We start from the raw sequence: 20237 nt of genomic DNA, 5'->3' as shown, positions 1-20237 counted from the left end.
ATTCTGCCTCCCTAAGTTTGGAATTTTTCTTCTTCTCTATTTTATGAAAGATATAGTATATGGTTGCTATCAGTTCTTCCAAACGTGTTTGAGAGAACTCAGCTGTGAAAGCATATGGGTCTCGAGTTTTCCTTGTAGTAATGTTTCTAACAAATTTAACTTCTTTAATTGGGAGAGGGCAATTCTGTGACAAGTGTGGTAAGTTGTGATTTTTCAGGGAGATGGTCCAATTTCTTGGCATAGGGTTGTACATGAAAATCTTTTTTACCTTTTATTGTCTGTGGGATGATCAGTATTGATATTCTTTCTTTCATTTCTGATGTAGGTAATTTTTATCCTCTCACTTGCTCCTTCTCTTTCTTTCACATCATCTTGTTAATGTACCTGTTCTTTGTTAATTCTACTATTACTGTTCCACTTTCTCTTTTATTTGTGCTCTTATCACTATTATTATGCTTCTTACTAATTGCATCAGATATAAATTACTCAACTTCCTTTTCCTTTTTATTACAGATGATTTATTTCTACTCTTTTAAAATATGAGCATTTATAAGTTTCTCTCTAATCACTGCTTTAATTCTATTCCACAAATTTAGATACATTGAGATTTTAACATAATTAATTTCAAAATATTTTATAATTACCCCTGTGATTACTTTTTTTTAATCCATGAGTTCTTTACAAATGATTTTTAAAATTTCCAAATATATAGGACATTTCTAAATGCCTTTTATAATTAATTATTATTTTAAGACCAGTATGGTCAGAATATACTTTTTAATATTTCTGTCTTTGAAACTATTGAGACTGGTGCATATGGCTTATTTTGATAAAAAGTCTGAGTGAAGAATAAATATTCTGTAATTATCAGGTATAGCATTTTGTAAAACCAGTCAGGGTAATTTACTGACTGTTTTTATACCTTCCAAATCATTACTGCTTTTTGTCTAGTTATCAATTCCAGAGAGGTGTTTGTCAAAATCTCCAACTATGCTTTTGAATTTAACCCTATTGCTTTAATTTCTGTGAGCTTTTGATTTATTTATTTTAAAAATTCTGTTATCATGTAAATCACCAGGAATTTATATCTTCCTGACATTTGAAACTTTTATCATCTTCTGTGATAGTCTTTGTCTTGATACTTAATATTTCCACTATTTTTATAACCCTACCATTTTCTTACATTTACTGTTGTTTGATAAATCTCTTTCCATCATTTTCTTTTATTCTATCAGTGTTTTAAATTCAAATTATGACCCTGTAGAGAGCATATGCTTTGGCCTTGTTTTGAATTCAACCTAACTTCCTCTCACTTGGAATATTTAGATCATTAATTGTAAACAAAATTAATATAAATTGTTTGACTGAGTTCTGTCTTACTACTTGCTACTTCCCCAATCCTCTCTACTGATCCTTCTTGTCCTACTGTTGGGTTCTTTCTTGAGTTATCTACTGGTTTTTGTAAAACTATTCTAGTTTATTTATTCTATTGACTTTTTACCTATACCTCTTTACACTTTTTAGTTATTTCTCTAGGGATTAAAGAATTAATCCTTGGAATATAGCCAATATTTTATAATAACTTTAAATGGAGTAAAATCTATAAAAAAATATTGGATCACTATATTATACCTGAAATGAATATGATATTCTAAATCAACAATACTTTAATATAAGAAATAAATTTTTTAAAATGTGCCCTTAACCTATTACAGTCCCCCTTGATCTAGTACATAAAATGTAAAAGTCTTGCTACAGATATGTACAATTAAGTACCCTCATCCTTTGTGCAATAGTTTTCATGTATATTACATCTATGTACATTAAAGACAACACAACACAGGATTATATTTACAGTTTTGCATGCCCTTCATTTCTTCCTACACCTAACGTTCTATTTGGTCTAATTTATCTCAAATTACCTATTTACTGTTATTTGCAGTTCAGCTCTGATGGCTGGAAACTTACTCATGTTTTATTTATCTACAGAGGTTTTATTTTGTCTTCATATGAAGGGTAGTTTTACTAGATATGGAATTCTGGGTTAAGAGTTTGGGTTTTGTTGTTGTCGTTGTTTTGATAAGTTGGATTTCATCAATAAAATAGCACAATATCCTGCTAGATAGATGATAAGACAAGTTACATCCTGGGGAAAATGTTGCAAACTACAATTCTACAGCAAATTGTTTATAGGATACTTAAAAACTCAACAGTTGAATGATTAGGAAATGAGCAGAATACAGATATGTCACTGAGGAGAACTGTATTACTCAGGGTTCTCCAGAGAAATAGAAACAGTAGTATGTGTATATGAGAGGAAGAGAGAGAGAGAGAGAGGGGAGAGAGACAGAGAGAGACAGAGAGAGAGAATGAGAACTATTGTAAGGAATTGTCTCGTGTGATTCTGGGGCCTGACAAGTGCAGACACAATCTGCAGGGCAGACTGGCAGACTGGAGATCCAGGGAAGAAGTTGATATTATTACAACTGGGGTCCAAAGTCGTTCTGGAGGCAGAATCCTGTCTTCCTCAAGAGACCTCACTTTTTTTTAAACTTCAGCGAAGTGGAAGAGGTCCATCCACATTGTGAAGGGTAATTTGCTTCTTTCAAAGTCTACTGATTTAAATTTTAATCTCATGTAAAAATACCTTCAGTGTTACCTAAACTGGTCTTTGATCAAATATCTTGGTACCATGGCTTAGTCAAGTTGATACGTAAAATTAACAATCACAAGTCTGTGCACATGGCAAGTAAACACTTGGAAGAAATTCACCATCAGCCGTTCAAAGAAATACAAATTAAAAGCACAATTAAATATAACTACACAACTTTCTTATCAGAATGGCTAATGTTTTTTTAAAGTGATACAAAATGCAGGTCAAGATGCAGAGAAATTGGATCATTTTCATATTGTACATGGGAATAGCCGCTGTGGAAGACAACTGGGCAGTTTCTTAAAAAAAACTGAACATGTAACTGTCATATGATCTGGCCATTGCACATTTATCACAGGTAAATGAAAACTTATATTCACACAAAAATATTTCATAAATATTCATAGCACATTTATTTGTAATAGCCAAAATCTGGAATCACTTCAACAAATGAATGGGTAAACTAACTGGTAAATGCAGACCTTCAACAATCTGATACCTACAAAACTCCTAATAAACTCCATAGAATTATGCTGCATTAAAACTAATAATTCTACATCGTTACATACTGTATTATTCCATTTATCCATAACACTTCTTGAAATGATGAAATTATAGAATGGAGAGGAGATTACAGGTTGCCAGGGCCTAAGGCGGGAGTAGGGGCAGGAAGGAAGTGAGGTGTGTATGGCTATAAAACAGTAGCCACAGGGTTACTGAAAGATGTTACCTTTGGGGAAAACTGTGTCAATGGTAGGGATATCTATGTCTTATTTCTTACAACTGCATGTGAATCTATAATTACTCCGAAATAAAATGTTTAATTAAAAATCAGTTAGGAAGACTAATGAAGGTCTGCCTTAACAGGAAATAAAATTAATTGCAAAAGCAATTTGTGAGACAGATCTATACGTATTGATATAGAAACCATGTTGTAAAACATATTAACAAATCATTTGTGCAGAATAAGAAGTAGAAACTCATGACTCTCTCTATATATTATACTTTTCATTTAAAAAAATAACACATATGCTAATATTTTCAAAGGGCACTAGTAGTTTACACCCAAAACGATAGGGGGTGGTAACTTTAATGAGGAGAGTTTTTGTGAGTAGGTCTATATTTTGTGGTGTTGTTTTGAATAAAACAAAGTCCAAGAGATGTTACACATCTATGCCTGGTTCTTTCAATTGTATGTGTTTTGTGTTTGGTTGGTTGGTTGCTAGTTCGGGTTTTTATGTTGTGCATCTTTGCGGTCTCTCAAATGTTGATCTGCACAGTCTCTGTTTCTGGAACAGCCAGTTTGGTCACCTGTGCCAAAGACCAGTGAGTCACTCTGTATGACAGACTCTAGGTCCATCCACCTCACTACAAATAACTCAATTTCGTTTCTTTTTATGGCTAACATTCCATTGTGTATATGTGCCACATCTTCTTTATCCATTCATCTGTCGATGAACACTTAGGTTACTTCCATGTCCTGGCTATTGTAAATAGTGCTGCGGTGAACATTGTGGTACATGACTCTTTGTGAATTATGGTTTTTGATATTGATATACATTTGTTGAAAAACTCCTTTCTAGCAAAATTCCATTTATGTGATTTATTGATTCCTATTTCATTGACACATTTTTGGCATGAATTTTTTCATTTAAAAATAAAATTAAATCTGGTTGATTGATTCTTTATTCAATCTATGTCATATTTTACTTATAACTTCTTTTGTTATTTTTATTGGAGCCATTATTACCGCAAAAGCCAAATTTAGAGGGCAAATTTTGTCTAAAGAATTAACTCTTCAGTTTTTTAAAAAAATAATATTTGGATCTTAATATGTTGTCATTTCAGTTTATGTTGATTGTTACTATTAAATTATGTTTCTGAGAGAAAGTTTGTTGTTTAAATGTTATTGCAGTAACTGGCAGTTCAGCAGGGTCTGATTGCTTATCAACCTTCAGCTTGTTACAGGAAAATAACACAATATAGTAATTACCTTAAAAAGAGGATATGAATATATTTATAAATAAACTAAATATGTATAAATCATAACTATACAATTTATTCATTATACTTAATAAGTACTATGCAGTATGATATAAAATAGCATTTTCTCTTTGAGTTCATAGAGACTGCATTACTAGTAAAGGATTGAGCACATAGACTACGTTATTAGTAAAGGATTTTGAGATTAGATCATTTCTCATTCAGGAAGAACTATTACAAATACTACATTATTTCAGAAACTAAGGAAAATGCTAAAATTTTTAAGGAACCACATAGCTATTTTAGTTGTGGGAGGCCCTCAAACTGATCACTTGCAAAGCTAAAGTAAATCCAGGGAAAATTTATTAGCATTTCCATTATTTAAAGAAGAAGATAGATAGTCTATATGTCTAAAAGAACAGTGACATAAAATTATTTTGTTAGTTCCACAGGGGTTTATTGCTATTCAATTTAGAAGTAACCCTTGAGCAGTAAGGAATTGATTTCCCTGTGTAGTATGTAAAATTTGGAAGGCAGTAAAAGAGATTAGCATCAAAATTTTTACACTTTGGAAAGTTTGCTCTCTAGTGTTTGATAACAGAATTTTTCAAATCTTTTACACTTAAGAGTGAAAAGAAAATAGATCCTCTTCTTCTCTTTGAAAAAGTACAGATTTAATAATGATTCACATACAAAAACTCTTCTTGACTTGCACTTAAAGTGAAGAAAAACTACAGGCTTCTTCCAGAGTCTTAAAATAGGGTTAAGTTTCTTTCCTCAGTAATTTTGAAGCAGTGAGATGCTCCTGTACAATATCACTGAGGAAAATTTGTAACAGGAAAACAAAATCACTGACTGATCTGAAGTAAGCAGCCTATGAAAGTTAGGAATCTTCTGTTGTAAATCCCACTAGCCTATGTGCCAGAGGAGACACTGCTGTACCGCTAAATTATCTTTTGTCAAGAAAAATACTGAAATATGAAGGCGCTTAGGTTTTTGTCTCAATTTTTAAGAGTTTGCTTAATGTTTAGTAGGTACAAAAGTGAAAAACATTGAACAGCAACAAAAAAGAGTTGACTCAATGAGCTGAGAGGTAGAAATAAGTTTTGATCCTATTTTTTCAACAACTTGTGTCAGTTTGGTATACACTATTCAAATATTTATCAAAAATACCTTTAGGGCTTCCCTGGTGGCGCAGTGGTTGAGAGTCCGCCTGCTGATGCAGGGGACACGGGTTTGTGCCCCAGTCCGGGAAGATCCCACATGCCGCAGAGTGGCTGGGCCCGTGAGCCATGGCCGCTGAGCCTGCGCATCCGGAGCCTGTGCTCCGCAACGGGAGAGGCCACAGAAGTGAGAGGCCCGCGTACCGCAAAAAAATAAAAAAATTAAAAAATACCTTTAAAAATCTATCTTATTTCCACAAAATCAAGCATATAATTATATGTATATAGGTGTGTGTGTAAATATATATATGTATGTATACATATATATAAATTGTTACAGTTTTGTTTCTTTGATGATAATTGTAAAAAATGGAAAATACATTGTATACAAACAAAGTAAAAATGTACAAGTCTTATGAAAGAAATTTTGTAACAATTTGGCATTCAAGAAAATAACATGATGAAGTGAGAGAGTAGCATTGACATATATACACTACCAAATGTAAAATGGATGGCTAGTGGGAAGCTGCTGCATAGCACAAGGAGATCAATCCATGCTTTGTGACCACCTAGAGGGATGGGATAGGGAGGTTGGGAGGGAGACACAAGAGGGAGGAGATACGGGGATATATGTATACATATAGCTGATTCACTTTGTTGTACAGCAGGAACTAACACAACATTGTAAAACATTTATACTCCAGTAAAGATGTGGAAAAAAATAACATTCTTATATTGTAAACCTCTATTATCGTTTTGTTACAAATTACAAGGTTTTGTTACAAATTACAAATTACAAGGCTTTTGTTAACCTTACAATTATTAAGCTTAAATCTACACCAGTGTTGCTAAATAGGAAAATGAAGAACTGCTAAAAAGCTGTGATATGATTTAAGTGAATTCCCCATTTTCTACAGTGTACTAATAAAGTGACAAATATGATTCCAGTGTCTCTGTTATTTTGCTTGTGGAAATCCATGTCAAACCTGGATATGAAATAATTTAGTACAGTCAGCTTTAATTGCACTGCATCAATCATTTCACCCCTTGTTTCTCAAAAGAGATCTTGATCCAACATTGACTTGCTCTGGTCTTTACTTTTTCTGACATTAATATTTCCACCCAAAATTTGGGGGTATGTTTTGGTTTGTTGGCATGGCTATTGTTTCTATTGTGCATACTTTGTGACCAATTTTTAGTACAGTTTAAATAATTGACTTACGTTTTAAAAACTTATGAAAATCAAAGTTGCCCCAGTCAAAATATTTGTTTTGCCTGCTGCCTCATTATTATTGTTTTTGTTGGGATTACTTTGTTTTTTCTATTTTATGATGTTTCTCTTTTAGATATTTATGTTTTCTAGTGATTTATGAAGTAGATATCATAGGTTTATTTTTTCTGGTTGTTCCTTTTTTTTTTCTTTTTTTTTTTTTTTGCAGTACGCGGGCCTCTCACTGTTGTGGCCTCTCCCGTTGCGGAGCACAGGCTCCGGATGCGCAGGCTCAGCGGCCATGGCTCACGGGCCCAGCTGCTCCGCGGCATGCGGGATCTTCCTGGACCGGGGCACGAACCCGTGTCCCCTGCATCGGCAGGCGGACTCTCAACCACTGCGCCACCAGGGAAGCCCTGGTTGTTCCTTTTATGTATTCTAAGAAATAATATTTAGACAACAGTGTAGTAACACTTAAAGTCTATTATGAAATTTGGTTCATTTGTTCATTAATCTGTTCATTCATTAAAAAACATTTATTGACATCTGATATTTGCATGATATCTTGCTAGACTAATAGAAATATTATATGTGTAACAATAAAGGTTTTGTTTAACTGTGGGTGATTCAGGGATATAAGTAGATTTTATAGTATCAAGATGTTAAAATAATAAAAAAGAGATTGATTCCATTGACAAAAACAAAACAAAAACTAAGTTAATTCTTTCATCATTCCAATGGAAAATACAAATACTTTTATCAATTACAAAATCAAACACAGTTACAATGTATCGAAATATCAGATTCATCTCTTTAGGAACTTGAGAGATAAGGAATTTTCCCACCCTAATGCATAATTTCTAATTAATAGCTAATAGGTTCACTCTAATGATTAATTTCTTACATTAGGATTCTAGTATTCTGGTCCCTCTTTATAGAAGATGTTTGGCTCTGATCCTGCAGCTGTTTTTAGTCACTCAAGGTCAGAGAGATCGAACAGAGAGAAAAGAGGAAGATATGGGGTTACCCTCTTGATGTTTTCCATATCAACTATGGAAAAAATTATCGTATTCCCAAACTAACTATTTATGAACCGATTTTAGTAATTTTTAAAGAAATATTTGTTTCACCTATGCAAAATAATGCTTTATTTCAACCTCAAATACAACTTCAAATAGAGAAGAGTTATCCTTCCAGATGTGTTTAATTATTTCTTAGTCATTTATTATAACAATGTACTAAACACAAACTAATGAATGAATACTAAAGTATAGAGTGAGATTTGAGCAAAATTAAAAAATTTTTTTGAATAAAGGTACTTCTATCTTCATTCTATTTTGTCTCCCTTTTTTCTCTGAGTACTCACACCAGATCCTTTTAAAATGTTTTCTAGCCACCAAGAAGTACTCACTGTAGTCTCTCGTCCAGAATTGCTTATTTGCTTAATGCGTCATCCTGTGTGTGTGTGTGTGTGTGTGTTTGTATGTGTGTGCATTCATGCGTGTGTATGTATCTCGATTGCCGTCACATTTAGCCTTTCTGTTTCCTTAATTTTATTCTTCTAAAGATATCTAATTAACAAATTAATAGTATGTTTTATTTGGAGCTGGTGACATTTTGAAAAGCAATGTTCTTTTCTGAAAAAGGACTTTAGTTTTAGACAGTCCCTCATTTCCTTGATTCAAAGGAGTGTCAAATTATGCATCTTTTATGCATTCTAACAGGATATTTTGGAAATTGATCCCCAGATCAATATCCATGTAGTCATTAGAACTTTTCTTCTTATTTCTATATATATGACTGCTTGGATATTTGAATCTGATACTCAGGCAATTATTTTTAAAATGTTTGCCAAAACCTCAGAAAGCCAAAATCATTTAGTTAATTACGGTGTCTATTAAAGAAAACAATTCTTTACACTACATCTTTATCTAGGAAAAAATGTGTCTTTTCTCACTAACTAGGAAATGTGAGTTCTTAGGTGAATTAAACTAATAATTATGTTTATATTGATTTGTGTTTATTGTAAGTATTTTCATATTACTTTTAATTTGTAAAAATGGGAAAATTCTCCACATTTTATTATTAAATATTACTTGGAAACATATGCTGAATCAACAAAACCGATCAGGGTTATAGCTGGTTTATATGGAAGTAGAAACCTCTAATGGATTTCAGTGAGTATAGTTCATAATATTATCTGCCATTTATAAATACATCAGAAACTTTTCAATGAGATAATAATTTTAAGCTATGAATTATTTTTTTTCATGAGAAAAGTATTAGAAAAATCATACTGATATTCAAAAAATTACCAAGATAAAATATTTTAAATTAGTGACTGGATAATGTAATTTTAATATAAAAATGCAGTACCCCAGCTATAAATGTCACCAAGAGCTGAATATCATTCATCAAAAGTAGTTAATGTGTATATGGTTCAGAATTATTTAATTATTACAGTACTAAACTATGCCTGACATAATTTATAATGTTCTATCAAAGTTGAGTTACAAAGAGAATTAATGGTGTATATGTTGAATATTTGAAAAAGTAAATTAATCAATTTAAAATCCAAGAAATATTAAAGGCAATAATATACATGAGTACACTTATTTAGATACACAATAGAATAAAAGAAAATCATATACTATCCTTGAAACTGATAGTAAACTGTCTTCCCACCTTAGAGTCCAAGCCATGGTAATATTGAAAAATTTTGTGGTCAAACAATATCCACTGAGTATAAATTCTCAAATTTGCAGGATATACTCTGCACGTTTCACCGTCTCTTTGTAACTTAAATTTATGAGGGATTTTAATATTAGCTTTTTAAAAATCTACTTTAAGTTATGTTGTATTAAAGCTACCTGTTCTAATCTATATGTACATTATTTTACATTTACTAAAAATTTCTAGTAAAAAGATTTTTTTCTTCCAGGAAAGAATTTAAATTGGATTGTTAGTTCCACACATATCTGTGATTCTTACAGGATGTCTGATATTACGCTTAAACATTATGTTTGTATTCTTTCCTCTTTTTTTCAGGATATAGGTTTAATTGCTTTTTGTATTTGAATATTTTTATTTTTTCAGTCTTCTATTTATTACTCTGTCTTGGTCACAAGTTCAATTTAAAAGGATGTTTTCTCCTGTAAGTTTTACCCTGCACTATAAAGTTTTTCTTTTTTCCTATTCAGAACTCTTATTTCAACTGAACATATTTATCACTCCATCCAAAAGTACTATGGATTATTTATTTCTGAATCATCACACTATTTCCACTAATATCTAAAATAGCTGGGCTTTAATTCATTCTTGTTCTGCTCTGAATCACCAGAGGTGATTAGCATAGCCTCTTTAGCAAGAAGAAAAGCCACAGAGACCTTTAGGGCCCCTGGAATTGAAGGTCCTGCGAATGATAATTATCCAGTGTTTAAACAACTAAATTCATTTCCAAATGGCCTATCTTGAATGAAATTCATAGAACACATTAATAAATTATTGAACCAAATCAAATTTTACTGTGCCATTTTTCTTATTTTTAACAGTAGAGTTCTCATAATAAATAGGAGCCATGATTCTGTACCTCAAAAAGAGTGAATTCGTTTATTATTTTGAAATTGTATTATTATTGTGTTAACTAAAGTAGATGTCAGGTGCTTCAGTTTAAATGACTCATAATGCCTGGCCTTTCTTTACCTAGAACTCACTGTTAGTCCCTTCCTGTATGCTGTAGGCAGAATAATGGCCTCCCCAACTCCTCAAATGTTCACGTCTTAATCCCTAGAATTTGTGAATATGTTATGTTACATGGTGAGGGAGAATTAAGGCTTCAGATGGAATTAAGTTTGCTAATAAAATGACTTTGAACTGGAGGGATTATCCTGGATTTTCCTGGTTAGTGCAACATTATCACAAGGGTTCTTATAAAGGCTAGAGAAAGATGGAAGAATCAGTGTCAGAGTGATGAGATGTGAGGAAGCCTCAACCAGCCATTGCTGGTTTGGTTCATGACTCCATTCACTGGTTCATGTATGATACTGACATTGGTAAGATTAACACGAGGTATTCCTACAGCACTACCAAAAGGACTCTTACTCATTCCCCAACATTAAAGATTCCCAGTTTTGTTCACTTTATCCGAGTTTGGAGAAATTTAAAAAGCCAAGAGGCAGGGATTTCAATGACACCCTTGACCTGAAATCTCTTGGGGAGTTTATGCAAATTAATCAAGATAAAGATTTACAAATGGGCCAGGGGTCCTCAGCTTAATTCCTTGCTGAGGAACCAAAGCCTTCTGCACAAGGTCACAAGATTTTAATTTTTATTACTTTTATTTTTACTCATTTTAACTTTAGTATTTTATTTCTGAAATTTTATTTTTTCAAATATCCATGCCTATATTTAATAGTCTTTTAATGCCTTGCTTCTGTTTTTTATTACCTCCATTATTTTTTTAATTTTTTAATTATGATAAGCATAAATATATCCTATAACTGATGGTTCCAATATAGGGATTCTTCATGAGTCTGATTCTGTTGTTTGATTGTCTTCTGACTCTCAGTCATATTTCCTTCTTCTTGATTTTTCATAGACTAAGTTGCTGAAGTCATATTCACTGTTATTTTACATGTTACTATAAGATTTGGTTTTAGGCTAAATTTATTGATAGAGAGCTTTTTTTGGTTCTGTGAGACACATGAGGGCACTAAGCCACTTGGTACTAAAGTCATATCTAAGTTTGTAATTACTTACACCATAATATGTAATACAAATCAAATCCTTTGTAAAAACCAGCTGGAGTTATGAATTCTCAGAGGTGTCACATCTCCCAAAGGAGGACTATAATTTAGTTTATCTTTCATTGAAGGTACAGATCTTTGGGAATTCAGTTTTATGCTTGGTCACTCTGCACTAAAACCGTCCTCCATATTGCATGCTCAAGTGCTTGTAGATTGTCCCCTGTGGATGGCCATCATCAAAAAGTCTAAAAACAATAAATGCTGGAGAGGGTGTGGAGAAAAGGGAACCCTCCTACACTGTTGGTGGGAATGTAAATTAGTAGAGCCACTATGGAGAACAGTATGGAGGTTCCCTAAAAAACTAAAAATAGAGCTACTGTGTGCTTCTGCAATCCCACTCCTGGGCATATATCCAGAGAAAACCATAATGCAGAAAGATACAAGCACAGCAGTGTTTATTGCAGCATTATTCACAATAGCCAAGACATGGAAACAACCTAAATGTCCATCGACAAATGAATGGATAAAGAAGTGGTATATATATACAATGGAATATTACTCAGCCATAAAAAAGAATGAAATAATGCCATTTGCAGCAACATGGATAGACCTAGAGAATATCATATTAAGTGAAGTAAACCAGACAAAGACAAACATCATATCTTATCACTTATATGTAGAATCTAAAAAATTGATACAAATGAACTTATATATAAAACAGAAATAGACCCACAGACATAGAAAACAAACTTATGGTTTGTTATGGTACCAAAGGGGAAAGGCGGGGGGTAGGGATAAATTAGGAGTTTGAGATTAACATACATACTAATATATATAAAACAGATAACCAACAAGGACCTACTGTACAGCACAGGGAACTATAGTCAATATTTTGTAATAACCTATAAGGGAAGAGAATCTGAAAAAGAATATATATATATATATATATATATATATATATACACACACACATTATATATATTATATATATGTATATACATATATAACTCAATCACTTTGCTGTATACCTGAAACTAACACAACATTGTAAATCAACTATACTTCAATAAAAATAAATAAAATCAAAAGGCAAGACTGTAAAAAACAAACATAAACAAACAAACAAAAAGTAAACCACTGAATTCCTTGAGATCTTCAAATCCCCTCATAGTAGGTGTTGGCTTTGGCTCACTTGCATTCTCTATTTGTCTTCATCCTACTCTTTTGGTCTCATAATTTCCCCTCCTTTCTTGCAAGTCCATTTATATATGTTCAAAGTATATGCATTGCTATATTTATCAAATATTTAAGTATTTTGTAGGAGATAAGTTTGCGGGATAAATAGTCTATACTGTTTGTTGGAAATTTTGTCAGCTATATTTTGCAGAGTAAAAAAACATTTTTAATTTGGTAACTTAAAAAATAGGCCATTTATATATCTGAGGATTCCATGGGTCAGTAGTTTGCCCTGGGCTCCCCTGGGAAGCTGTAAGGGGTTCTTCTGATATATCAATGATCCCAAGATCAGCAAGAGAGAACAAACCCAAATGAACAAGAATTTTTAAGCCATTCCTTCCATCATATTAACTATTATCCCATTAGTCAAAGCAAGTCACATGGTCAAGTGCAGATTCAACAGTTAATTAAAAAGACTCCACCCTTTTTATGAGGAGCTACAGTGTCATATTGAAAAAGTACCAACAAAGTAAGAGGAGGGGAAATTAATGGCTGTATTTGCAATATACTACAAAAAGAATTTCCTTATTATTGATTTGTGTCATTTTCCTTTTTATGTGACATTTATGCCATCCTTTTTAATTTTTAAAATAGTCATTATTAGTCACTTAATGATATTGAAATATTAATATATGCATCTGAATCTAAAGCTTTATAAGGATAGGTGAATAACATTATCATTGTATTACTAGTATAATTAAGGGAATGCTTAAATATGTTTGTATTTACATAACTTTTAACTGAAAAATATATTTTTAAATATTCATAAGATTCTGTTCTCATAATTTGTTAGATTAGAAACCCTGGAAAGTATAATACTGCTTAAGAAAATAAATATATATCATAGACTTTAATGAAAATAAAGGAAATGATAAATGCAAAATTCAGCATAGACATTATTTATAAAACAGCAAAGGAAAAAAAAGGTTGCAGTCAGGGATAGATCCAAAGAGATTTCAAATTAGTGATAATATTACTTCTCTTAAACTGGGAAGGGGTTATCTGGAAAGCCCATTGTGTGTTTTATGATAAAATATAACACTGCAGTATTGTGCAACAGTAAGATATTGATTTTGTTCTCAGTAAGTGTGACTAAATCAAATGGGTAGCCATGTTTAAAAGTTGAATTCTTGTCCTCTAATTCAAACCACATACAGAAAACAATTCCAGTAAGATTGTTGATATTGAAACCAAGCAGGACCCTGCAGGCCTTCCTGCGGACAAACCCCTCTCTCCCCAGCCATGTCCCCCATCTCTTGTTTGTAGAAAAGCTTTAGCCTCGTAGACCTTCCCTGAATTCCAAAAAGCAAACTTAATTAGAGAAATGAGAAAATATAGACACAGTGGAAAAGAAGACAAATAATAATAGTTTAGCCATAAAACAAAGTCAAGGATTTTTAGTTCCTCCTCAAAGGCTACATATAATATACTGAGCCACATCCACTAGTTATTTTGCAGATACTGAAACTTCCACCAGGTGGAGGACCTTAACTCATGCTGACCATTAACACATGACCCCCAGACTGGCTGGAGCCTGAAGATTAATAATGCTGACTCCTCTGACCTCACATGGTTACCTCACCACCCACCAATCAGAATTATGCAGAAGCTAAACACATACCCCATGACCCTCTCCCTCACTTTGTCTTTAAAAACCCTTTCTTAAAAGCCATCAGGGTATTCAGAATCTTTTGAGCATGAGCTGCTTATTCTCCTTGCTTGGCCCTGCAATAAACTCTGTGCTTTCCTTCTCTACAACCTGGTGGGAGCCACATGGCACCAGATAAGCCAAGTAGACCAAAATAGCACTATAAAGATTCTGAAAATTAAACTGCCATTGCACCCACAGTCCCCAAACTAGGCCAAGACTAACAAACTGAACCTAAACAGGGTGACTATCTGCTAACGTAAAATATTTAAATAGAACTAAGGGAGTCTTAACATAATAGATCAGACATCTAAGATACGATTTTTAAAAATCATGTCATAAAAAGAAACAAGAAAATCACCACTTGAATAAGAAAAGACAATCAACTGATACCAACATCATGATGAATCAGATGTTGCCATTTTTTGACAAGGATTTTTAAAGCAGAGTCTGAGCAGACTTTAGAAAACTGACACTCTATATAAAATATCAATGAGAAATTCTCAAATTTCTCCCATATATTTACTTTATTTCATCACTTAAAAACTAAAAATATATATTGAAATCCTTATCTATCTGCCCCAAACAATGAATATTATAAATTACCATTTTCTTTGTTATAAAACTAAAAATAGAAAGTTAAATTTGTATGATTTCTGGAATATTTTGCTCCATAAAATTTAGCAATGCAAATGCACTGCACAAAAATTTTGAATGTTACAATTTAATTTTTGTTTTCACATATAAGAAAATTAACTTAAATAAAACAAAATAAAATTCTATACATATTGATATCCCTAGTTAGTATTTGCTAACAGACTAAATAAATGCTTCTGTGATGCTCTCATTATGCTCACATTATGGAAATGCCTTGTTTTTGTTTGGTGAAGCATAACACATGTCCTTGAATGTGTTTTCAATGCTATTTTTACTGATTATTTTTGCATTTAATTTCATCGACTTATGCAAACATTTGGGTATGCTATCTCATTTTTCTTAACTGCTACACTAATCCTAGTTAATCCTAAAATATAACACAGGTCGTTTTCCATGGGTTTATTAACATGCCAAGATGTATCAGTTCAATACGTAGCCTTGTATTTTTAACACCTACTGTTGTCATACTTTCTTAGTCTCATTTAACACATACATCTCTAAATTCTCATCTGAACTCCAACTATCCTTTTTTGTTTCCTACTTTTTCCCTGCATAAATCTCTCCCTTTGTCACAGTGCTCTTTTTTTTTTGTTCATTTGCATAGAGCCTTCATATATAAGGTTACATAATAATATAGGTTATATACATATGTAGGTTACTACCTATGCGAGGTTATATAGTATAGTGGTTAGAAGTATGGGCTCTTAAAGTTGGCTAGACTCCCTGCATTTAAATCCCAGTTTTATCTCTATGAACTTTGGAAAGTTTATTAACCCCCTCGGTTTCCTCATCTATTTAAAAGAAAGGGGCAGTAATATGCCTGCCTTGGAGACAAAATAGGTAAAAAATTTGGATCAGTGTCTAACAAATAATGGGTGATCGATATACAGTGGACCCTTGAACAACATGGGTTTGAACAGTGTGGGTCCACTCATGTGCAGATTTTTTTCAATATACAGTACTACACGATCTGTGGTTGGCTGAATCCATGGATACAGAACCACAGATATGGAGGACTAACAATGGGACTTAAGCATCTGCTGGTTTTGGTACCACTTGTTGTTCAAGGGTCAACTGTATCAGTAACTATTAGTCTTCAGAATTAGCTGGTGTACACATGGCTGTGGTATATCAATCTGGAATGATGATCAACACTTTGCCTTTCTTCATGGTTGACTCATTTCAAATTCAAAACATCCATATAAAATTATTATTCTTCCAGCTCCTCCTGTAGACTTGAAATTTCTATCTTTGACACATACATATGATTAGAGTTTTGTAATTATAATTTGAATAATCATACTCATTTGAACCATGTACCCATTCAGTCAGAAAATCTTGACAGTCATCTTTTATTCTTATATCTGTCATTCCATTAAAAGAAACTAGTGATCATTCTCTGAGTAAATATGTCCATAACATATGTATGTAACATATTCCAATTTTACACGAAAAAAGAAAATCACCATAATTCCCATCATCCAAAGTTATTCACTCATAATATGTACAGGTAGAGCTGTATTAATTTGGATTCATAAAAACATACTTTTTCACTTTGTTTCCAAAAGTATTTGTAAATTGCTCATAAAACTCACTATATTGTGTCACTTTTTACATGCCAATATTGTGGAACTGCTCTATACCATTGGTCCCCAACATTTTCGGCACCAGGGACCGGTTTCATGGAAGACAATTTTTCCACGGATGGGGTGGGGGATGGTTCAGGCAGTAATGTGATCGATGGGGAGCAATGGGGAGCGGCAGATGAAGCTTCACTCTCTTGCCCGCCACTCACCTCCTGCTGTGTGGCCCGGTTCCTAACAGGCCGCGGACCGATAGCAGTCCATGGCCCCGGGGCGTTGGGGACCCCTGCTATACAATATGGCTATTGAAGTGTAAATTTAAATTAGCTATAATCAAATAAAATTAAATTAATTTTCTCACTGGCTATATTTTAAGTGTTCAACAGACACATGCAACTGTGTTATACTATATTGGAGAGAATAGATGTAGAACATTTTTTTTCATAAAAAGTTCTATTAGATTCTATGATGTTTGTGGGAGAAGGGCAGCTCTCAACCGGGATATTGACAAGCCTTCCCTACCATTCAGCTGGGCTCTATGGTAGCTCTGTGGGCACATGGCTCAAAAAGATGTGGATATTTAATGGAATAGCATATTTTATATTTTGCCAATTTTAAAACCCTTAATAATACTTTGGATGAAAGCATTTAATGAATGCTTAATCCTTTTTGTAACAGAAAACTAAAAGAGTAAATATCATTATTATTATTATGTTATTAGGTTTACAGAATTGGATTTAAAATGTTTCAAAAATATAATGCTGGATAAAATAAAAGCTTTAAAATTTAGTAATGATTATTAAAAACCTTTAATATATGTTTTAAAACAAGATTACATGGCAGTAGATGAGAGATATGATTAACAACAAAACAGTGGAAAATGATGTCAGGATCTAGTGGTATCAGTTGTTGGAAAGTTTAATGAGTCAATCATTTAAAGTAGATGCTAAAATAGCAGACATAATCTTGTTTGCATTAATGTAGTATAAACAACATCACAGAAAATAATCACCTAACAGCAATCCATGTGGTATAAAACAACCCCAAGAGGATTTTGCACGTTAATAGAAAACATGCTATTTATCTTTAAAGCATTGAACTTCACATGGTCCAGAGTTCATAGTAAACACTCCACAAAAATTTTGAACTTCAATCCTAAAGAGCATTTAGGGTAACAGTGCAAATTAAAGAGATGAAAAATACACATCACACAGACACTCAAAATAACTACACACTTACAAGACACAGTTCAAGGCAAGGTGTGAAAAATGTTTAAATACTTAGCTGCCATCTCTTCCTTCCCTCCTTCCTTCCTTCCTTCCTTCTGTCCTTCCTTCCTTCCCTCCACACATATTCATTGGTTATTGTGTCAATAACAGCCATGGAAATAGGCATGACTTGTGAGAAGGAGAGTAGATTAACCCTATGTTGTTTCAAATTGCAAAGCTAAGAATATTTCAATTATAAATGAGGAAGAGCTAAACAATAATGGACCAAGCTGCTTGTTGTCTCTTGAATTGCAGTGTCTTTTGGTGCATATCTTTTGGAAGATTTTTAAAGGCCTCAAATATAACCTGATATTAACGTTGTATAGTTTGGTAAAACGTTCATTACTAGTGACATATCAAAGTCTAATTTTAATGCACAGTTTACCTACCACTCGTTTTCATTGTAAATATTGATGTTATTTAGTATATCTTCATTGTGAATTTGATCCTTTAGCATTTTAAAGATTTATATTAATATACGTTGTTTAATAATTTCCAGCTGCACTTAAATGTCTCTGATAGAAAATTGGGATCCCTGATAAACTGATTTGTGTTAACTCTGCATATGTAGTTTTTATTTCCTCTTTTTTTCAATCTTCTAAATGCCTTTATTTTAGATCTGTTGCTTGTATATAATTTAAAGTCATATTTTATTTTGTTATTAAATCAGATAGCTATTTTTCTTTAAGTACGTGAGTTTAGTCCATTCTCACACCCATATGTAACTATGATAGATATGTGTAATACTATTTCTGTATCTCATATTATTATTATTTTATCTTATAATTTCTAGTTCTTTGTTCTTTAAATGTTTTACATTGTACTTCCTTTTCTTAATTATGTGATTTTATTATAAATTTAAAATTAGAAAGGCTTGTATTATAAATGAGCTATATTTTATTAGAAATAGTCTCAGTAAGTTTAGAGATTATCCAGTAATTCTTTATTATGAACATAAATTTATATATTTCTTCTCTCTTGACTTATGCCCCCTGATTTTATTTAATTGTACAACTATTCTTAGTTTTACCTTCGTGTTCTTAGGTATAATTAAAACTCTTTTTGATTCCTCATTTTTAAATGAACGATTTATTGAGGTACAACATACATGCTGAACAATACACAAAGCATAAATATGCACCAAGTGTACACATTAGTGTAAATACCACTTGGAATCACTACATCTCTAACTATGGTTTTAATGTAATATTTTGAAATGATCATTATTAAGAGTTTGTAAAGTGATGTTAAAAGGAGCATTGTGAAATGTACAACTGAAGTCAAGATTGAAAACATTTTTTTGCATTAAGTTTTCTATCAACCAGCTATGCAGGCTTCCTAGACTCTGCTCCGAGGCTTGCCTCTCCAGATACTAGAACTTGACTATGCCTGTGAATGCTTGAGGGAGCATGAGATCAATGATAATTATTTGTTTTTCAAATAAAATACCCTAGAATATTCTCCTATGCTAATTAGAACAATCAAATAAAACAGATAAAACTGATAACTTTGGAAAGGTGGCCAAGAACCTGTGTTCACAGTATGATTAAAAGAAAATTATGCCCTCTCAGTGCCACTCTGTTTGATATTATAATCAGTAATTGTTTTACTAAATTAATTCCATTCTGCATGGTAAAAATATATTTTGAATTAAAATTACATACTCTAATAGTTTAATAAGTAGTAAATAATCTAGAATAACTTCAAAATATATACAATGAATTGGTGACCTCAAACCTCTCTTTAGAAACTGGTTGTGTTTAAAAATAAAAATGACAAAAACGTAAAAAGCTTTTCACAAAACGCCCACATTAATACGTAACAGAAGAGAGAATAAAAATAATGTGCCTATCACCACTTCCATAAATAAGATGGAGGAAGCACATATAATGTAATGCAGTTTTTTCTCTCTTTATAAAATTAATTCATTTTTATTTGTTTATTTATTTATTTTTGGCTCTGTTGGGTCTTTGTTGCTGTGCACAGGCTTTCTCTAGATGCGGCGAGCAGGGGCTACTCTTCATTGCAGCGTATAGGCCTCTCATTGCAGTGGCTTCTCTTGTTGCAGAGCACGGGCTCTAGGGCACACGG

This window comes from Leucopleurus acutus (assembly GCF_964270905.1).
Source record: "Leucopleurus acutus genome assembly, chromosome: 2".
NCBI classification, from domain to species: domain Eukaryota; kingdom Metazoa; phylum Chordata; class Mammalia; order Artiodactyla; family Delphinidae; genus Leucopleurus; species Leucopleurus acutus.
Note: the sequence above shows the minus strand (reverse complement) of the source record.